General features: G+C 36.0%; 1 pseudogene; it reads right to left on the bottom strand.

Moving 5' to 3' along the window:
• Positions 1-4,068: 4,068 nt before the first annotated feature.
• LOC114008058 (40S ribosomal protein S19 pseudogene) lies at positions 4,069-4,507 on the bottom strand (annotated as a pseudogene).
• Positions 4,508-7,874: the final 3,367 nt, after the last annotated feature.

Raw genomic sequence — 7,874 nt, 5'->3', positions numbered from 1 at the left:
AAAAAAAAGCATAACTTGTTTCCAAATTATCGCATTAGCAACATAAAAATATATGAAAATTTTATCTGAGCATGGTGGCACACACCTGTAAACCCAGCTACTCAGAGGCTAAGGGGGAGGATGATGACTTTCAAGCCATTGCAAGCAACATTGTGAAGCCTTATCTCTTAAAAAAAAAAAGTTTCTCAGTTCTTTCTGACGATATGGGTTTTGTTATGTCTAAATGACAAAATTAACAAATATAATTAATTGCCGTTTTACAAATATTGTTGAAACTTTTATGGAATATTTTCCAGACACTGAGAAAGTGAATGAGACAAAGTACTTTGGGGAAAGTTTCGTAGCACATATTTTTTATAATTCATTGATTTCACCAAAATTAAAGAGGGCTTGAATTATCGGTTCACAGATTTTTATACAAATAATTCTCAAATTATCTGATGTTTGGCATATACTAGGTCATTGGGAAAGCTATATGTATTATTCTATGTTTTCTAAGCAAAAAATGCACCATGACTTTCCTGACAAGTCAATATTTGGAAGGAAGTAAAATAATATGTTTATTTTTGTGAACCTAAATTCTTATGACTTAGAAACATAAAAAATGTAATTGATGCTGAACCCTAAATCATTTTAATAAGAAAGTAAAATATATATCTAATTTTAGAAATTTTTGCTGTAGGATGTGTGTGTTCGCCTAAGAAACATAGAGACAGTGAGAAATCAACCCCCAGGGGTCAATGGTCATGCCACAGTCCCTTTTCCATTTTCCTCTTGGAATTTTGGGAATGCACACATGAGTTTTAAGCCACCAGGTCCAGGACTCATACCACGGTCTACTAGGTGAGAGTCTAGAGGTGTAAGTATTACACCATCTGCGAGTGCCAAGAAAGTAGTATTATCCATACAAACATATACACTTTGAAATCAAAATGACATTCAGCTCATTACGAACACATTTTCAATAACATTTTAGGTTTTCTGTCTGTAGCAATGATGGAAAGCACTGCTCAAATATCTCTTCAAAAGGAACTTGCTGTTGGGCTGGGACGACGGAGCTCTTACAATTTCTAGACGTTAGTACCTCTAGAAATTGGTGTTGAAGCATCAGCCTTTGCCATGTTCTTTCTGGCAACTTTTAACCAATGACTGAAAAAGGGATGCTTACTAGACATGGCCATTGATACTCAATGCAGAACTCCTGTTATGAGAAATTTTGTTCTGCAGGGTGGGGTTGACAAGACTTTGCCAAATATTTATTGAAGTCTGAAGTTCTTCCACCTGATGTTCCTTCTTGCCCTTTTCTTTTTCACCAGCAGTATCTACTCTCCCCACTCCCACCTGGTCATCAATGAAGTCTTCCAATCTCAACTTGGTCACTATGTCTTCTGCTAAATGACCAAACAATGAGTGTTGGTTAGTTATGTAATATAATCTATTTAACTACAATAACAACTATATGATTTGTTATTACATTATCAACTGACTATAAATAATTTGAAAGTTGTTTCATGCCAGAAAAGTGTTTAATTTTTGATTGTAGCACAGTAAGATTTTTAAACATTTCTATTTGCATACTTTGCACTCTTTCAGAAAAGTATGAGAGGGTGAGTAATGAAAGATTTTCAAGCACATCTTCCTTGATTCTAGAGTTCTATCACAAGGAGAAATGTTGATGTTAACATTTATGATAGAGAAAAAAATATTCATACTCTATTTTCAAAAAGCTAATGAAAGGTATGGAATAGCTATTTTATTTAGAGTCCATTGAATGTATTTTTTTAAATGATGTAAAACTTTATAAATGTCAATAATTATAATGTTATACATTATCATTTGCCACATTTAAATTTGCAAAAATTTGGCTGTATGTTAAATATAAACATGTTTGACAGGAACTAATAGAATTTCTCCAAATTTATTTATAAAGGAAATTCAAGCAACATTCTGAAGACTTGTCATAAATGATTCTTTTCTTTAAAATTTCCAGCCCCTTCTTTTATTTTTCCCATTGTCTAATAAACTTACTTCCAATTTCACTGAGAAAAAGGGAAGCAACCAGAAGAAAATTTCCACCAGCTTCTTCTGTTTTTCCTTGTACCTGGGGCTCATGCATTGCTTCTCCTTCCTATAATTATGGGTGTGCTTTGCCTGTTCATATCTACACACAGTCTTTCCATTTACAGACTAGGTATCACCCTTTCCATTTATTAAAAAATTATCTTCAGTAATTCTAATCATTGTCTCTGTTAAAAACAAAGAAATTGCTCTTGATCCAACAAACTAACCTACTACTACTCTATTTCTGTGCATCCTCTAACATTCCACTCAACCTTTCACTGAAAGCCTTCTACAAAACTGCTGTCATCAACATCTTGTCTCTAACGAGCTGCTAATTCCAATGATTGGTTCTCAATCCTCAGTGCTTGGTCTATCAGCAGTATTTACACAGCTGACCTCCTCCTCTTGACACACTCTCTTCATTTCCCTTTTAGTCAGCAGACCCTCCTGTGTGGTGGCTCCTTCACCATTTTTTGTTTGTTTGTTTGTGTGTCCTGATTTTCTCAACTTTCCAAAGTTTCTGTGACATAGGGCTACCTCCTGGACCACTGGTCTTTGCCATAGGGTGGGCGCCACCATGCCCGGACCACTCGTCTTTGCAACTTAACACTCACTAGTATTCAGAATTCTCATTGAATTTCATGGGTTTAAATAAGGTGATGACTCTCAGCTTTAAATCTTCAACTTGGAACTTTCTTCTGACTACAGATGCATGTATCTGAATTCTTATCTATTGTCTTCACTTGACACTAAGAAGAACTGGACAGATACAACTACTTAGCTAATTTGCCACTTTAACTGTATCAACCATTTAACTGTTCTCTGTTTTTCAGAATATATCCAGAATCTCACTACTTTTATGCCCTCTGATCTGGATTCAAACAATTATCATCTCTTGCTAGTATTTTATTGCAACAGTCTTTGCTTTTGGTCTCTGACAGCTGTTTACACAGCAGGCAGAGAAAGTTAGCTTATCAGCACAGAAGTCTGGTCATGACTTAACTCTGTTTAGGATACTCCAATGTCTTTCCATATTGCTCAGAATAAACTTCCACTTTCAGCATCGCTCACGTACTACATTCTCCATGCCTACTCTTTTCTTCTCTCTGTCCTCATCACCTAATTTCATCTTCCTGACTCAGTCATCTCTACACATTGTTCTCCTTTAATATCTGTGTTCATTCCAGGTGGGCTTTCACTGAGGGCCTTCACAATTGCTGTTTTTCTCTTGAACAGGTCCCCTCTAGCATCTGCAGGACTCCAGTCCCCGCCTTTTCTTGTCAATAACTGCCACTTTCACAAAAGGGAATTTCCTGGTCTCCATATTTAAAATGACCACTACTCCCCATCACCCTGTCCTCTTTCCTGCTGTATTTTTCCTTATAGCACTATTTCCACTAGATGTATCATGCATTTTATTTCATTCTTTGTTTATTTAGACCTCCTTTTAGAATGGAATATTCTAGAGATCAAAAGCTTTTTGTCTCCCTGTTCACAGATGTGTAAAGAGTGTCTGTCCTAGAGAATGTACTGTTTAAATATCTGTCCCATGAATAAATAAATTTTAAAAATCACATGAAGAAAGCCAAACAAGACAACTCTTTATTTGCTTGTGAGGATTCCACATCAGACGTTCTCTTAGCTGAATCACCTGACTTCACAGGAAACAAAAAAACAGCTGTGGGGAATTTATTGTAGAAGTAATGATTTAAAATAATGTTTGCATTTCATTAAGAAAATGCATTAAGAAATTATGCAAGTATGAATATGGATATATTTAAGACTGTATATATATATGGTATATATAAATAGGCATATATGTATGGATTTATATTAATATGTATATATACCTATATATTTACAGTTAATTAGTCTTTTTAAATAAGATTAAAAGTAAAAAAAATCCATTTGATTCAAATGAAAACAAGAGATCATTTAATTTATACCTATTTTTTAGGCTTTTTAATTTTTCTTCAAATGAGGCAATTTATTAAAGTGTCATCTGTTCTAATGCTTCTTGTTGGCAGCTGCCACCTGTCTGGGGACTCTGTCCAGATCACCCTGTCCCTGAGGTATCAGTTTGCCACCCATATCTTGTTCCTTTTCCACTATTTTTAGCCACTCCAGGGCTTGGAGGACCCAGCAGGCCACACTCTTTGGAGCCTTGGCTGATGTGGCTAGGCATGATGCCATTTCTCTGCCATCCTGGGTATATCTTGGTCATGGTTGGCAACCCCAGGGTCTCCCCAGAGTTTCAGGTGCCATACTGTGGTAGCAGCTCGTGTGTAGAACCAGTTCTGATCTCAGGGAGAAAGTTCTTCATGCATGGCCAGCTTGACAATGTCCACCCATTCAGGGACTTTCAGCTTTTTTGATGGTTTGAGGAAGGCTGCCAGAGTCAGAAGAACTCCTGCTGGTTCATAACTTTTACAGTAATTCCAGGCATCATGCTGCCCTTGCGCTGCCAGTCAGGGGAAAGGGCTAGGCTATTTTTTAAATTAGTTATTTATCTATTTCATTATTATTATTTTAATTTGCTCTAAGGCATGTGCACTCACCAGAGAGAGACAGAGAGAGAGGGAAAGTGAGAAAACAAACAGCCGGGTCCGAGACTCGAACTGTGATTGACCATGTAGGAGTCCAGCACCTTAACCACCAGGCCACCTGTTAGTCCTAGGCTATTGGTCTTCATGTAACTAAACTCATTTTGAGATCGGGCAATCAAAAGGAGTTTCCTCACAGAATTAGTTCAGTGTTTACTGTACAAATGTTAACTTTCATTGTGTGCCTGGAGCTAGTTTAAATAGTTTTAGGTAATGAAAGATGAAATCAGAGAGATAAATTGTCACTGACCTCCTGCTCACTGAAAATACAATCTAATTTCCTTGTAAACAATCTCTGTTGGAAGGAGCGACTGCAGCAATATCTGCGATTTTCTAGTGTAATGACTAAGAGTATGTGGTCATGAAAAGACAGCCTTTTCCTTTGAATTAATTTAGATACCTCTCACTTTCAACTGGGTAATATTGAAACACTGGGTACAAGAAAAAGTTCCTTAATGGGTTTCAAGAAATATTGCCAGGGCTCTGGACTGTAACTGTTGATAGAGGACTGAATTTCCCCCCATTACACCAACTAATCCATTCTTCATTAAAGTTTAAAGAACTTGTTTGACAATTGAAGTGCTATTGATTTTGAAACCATGGCACATACAGAAATTGTTTCACTTGTGTTGTTTCCTGTATTTGCTTTAAAAAGTTGGGACGCAGAGCGTAAAGCACTTTAATTTAAGGAGTGGATAGAGCTGAGTCAACATTTATCCAGGATGCTTTGCTCTAAGCCCAGGGTGACAGAAAGAAAACACAAAATTTTAATCATTAAGCTCCTGGGTACATTCCAATGATCAGCAACTAGCTTCTAACACTATGGGGGGAAATTTTAGGATGTAGTGAAGGAAGAGAAGGTAATCAATTACTAGAGCAGGGGCTGGAAGGCCTTGAGAGTGAATACTATTCAGTTCCCCCATCACCATCGGGAAGATGTACAGATGGAATAAAGTAGAAAAGAGATGAGCACCTTTTCTTTTAACTGGAGCTTGGAGAATGCCCTTTGATTTACTCTTTTGTATCTTCCTTCCCAAGCTAGTATCTAGTTCTCTTAGAACAACTTTTCTAGAGTTAGAAAAATAGTAAAGCAGATTCTTTAGAATAATTCTATCATCCCAGGAAAAGTTAATGTGCCCAGCCACCATTTTCATGCTTATAAGGCTGGTGAAGAGAGGGACAGTTTCTCCAGCACCTGGTGAGATAGTATTATCTCTAATGCAAAAAAAAGGGAGAGTCCTTCATAAATATTACCATCCTCCTTCCAAACGAATGGGCAGAGTTCTACAAACTTTGTTTTTTCTTCTTGAACAGCATCTGTCAATCTTTCTCCCTTAAATCATCTTCGAGACATATTATGAATCCGTTTAAGTCAGGAGACTCAACAATTTCCACAGTGAAGTTTTTTAGTATAAATCTTAAAAGAGTAATGCCTGATATTTTTATTGACTAAATGTGTCAATGAATATCTATTATAGAACATGCAGACTGACATTAGAAGTTAACCCTCCTTACTTTCTGTCCCAACATTGAAGCTTACATCATTGCTTCATTAAAACCAGTTGTATCAACTAAGGTTATAGGTAATCCAAACCCATATTTGTGTCATAGAGTTGCAGTTTCCAGTGTGGTAGCCATGGATCATGTGTGGCTATTTCAGCTGATTTTAATTAAAATGAAATAAAAATAAAAATTCAATTCCTTCCTCAAAATAGCCACATTTAAAGTGCTACATACATGTTGTTAGTAATTACCATACTGGAGAGCGCACATAGACCATTTCCATTATAACAAAGAGTTCTATTAAATGTTCCACCCACACATATTTATGTATTGAGATTTGGTAGTGATGGAATTAAAAAGGTGAAAACCTGAAGCTAGCGGGTGAAGTGGTGGTTGGAGTGCTGGACTCCATGGCTGACCATGGTTCAAGTCCCAGACCTGGGGCTTGCTTTCTCACTTTCCTTTCTCTCTCTCTGTCTCTTTCTGGTCAAATTGAAAAAAAAAATTATAATAACAAATAAAATTAAATAAATAATTATTTTAAAAAATATGCTGGAAACCTAAGCCAATTATGTGTTGAAGATGGAGTCCTTTGAAAGTGATTAGGTATCAAGTTGGAATTCCCCATGAATAAGTCCTGGTGGACTTAAAAACATCTGGAAAGAGACAAGAACACAGACACTCATGGATGCAGACACTCTGCTCTGCCCTTAACCACCTCATGAGTTAATCCCTCAAAACTTTGTAAGTCACCCACCAGGTGGGACCCCTGCATGTTAGACCTCCAAACTATGAGCTCAATAAAACTCTTTTTAAAAATTATTCATATTCAAGTATTTTCTGTCATTAGCAACAAAACATACTAGAACACCATGTACATATATACACTATATATATATATAAATATATATGAGAGAGAGAAAGTACTTGAAATAATGCCATTGGGAGTACTGGGAAGAAATGAGAAAGACTACTGGGAAGGAATGAGAAAGATCATTTGTTTCATTTTATTAAACAGAATTTAAAATATTCATATATGTTTTTATTAAGACCTCCAGATGAGGCACTTAACAATTCCCCAGCCATTATCTAAGATTGCTCAATATGAAGAAATTCATTGTGTTTATAATAGTTTCCTTGTAAAGTGTTCAGTTTATAAAGGAAAAATAAATCAGTTGTTTGTACTGAGAGACGCAGAACAGAAATTGTGTTAGACTATCATTAAATTAGGTCTCAGCATTTCATGCTTCAGACTAAACAGAATTAATGTTGTAAGCTAATTTTTTGTTAAAATGTTTTCATTTTTACCTTAAGTCATGAAATCCATAAGGAGCTATGGTATTCTAGCAATAGTTTGATCAGGAGAAGCTGTCAGACCCTTCCACTGGCAAAGTGTCCAGAAGCAACATGCTAACTCTTCGATTATTCATCCTAATTCAATATTTGCAAGTTAAACATAGTTGAATAACTAGGAGGTTTCTCCTGGTATACATAATTTCATGTCAAAGAAATGTGTAAAGTGTTTAAGAAACTTTACCTAGAATAAAAATATAGATTCACCGGTTAGAGTAACCTTTCTCCTGCTTTTTCTTTAGTGATTTCTCTGAGATAATAGATTGAGTTGTAGAAGTCATACATCTTGTCTCTCCTTCTCTTTGTCAGTCTGGGTCTTATAGAGTGAACTAGAAAACAAGCAATAAAGTTGAA

Source organism: Tupaia chinensis, unplaced genomic scaffold (genome assembly GCF_000334495.1).
Source record: "Tupaia chinensis unplaced genomic scaffold, TupChi_1.0 Scaffold000277_1, whole genome shotgun sequence".
Taxonomy (NCBI): Eukaryota; Metazoa; Chordata; class Mammalia; order Scandentia; family Tupaiidae; genus Tupaia; species Tupaia belangeri.
The sequence above is the reverse complement of the archived record's forward strand: the minus strand, read 5'-3'. Positions and strand labels throughout refer to the sequence as shown.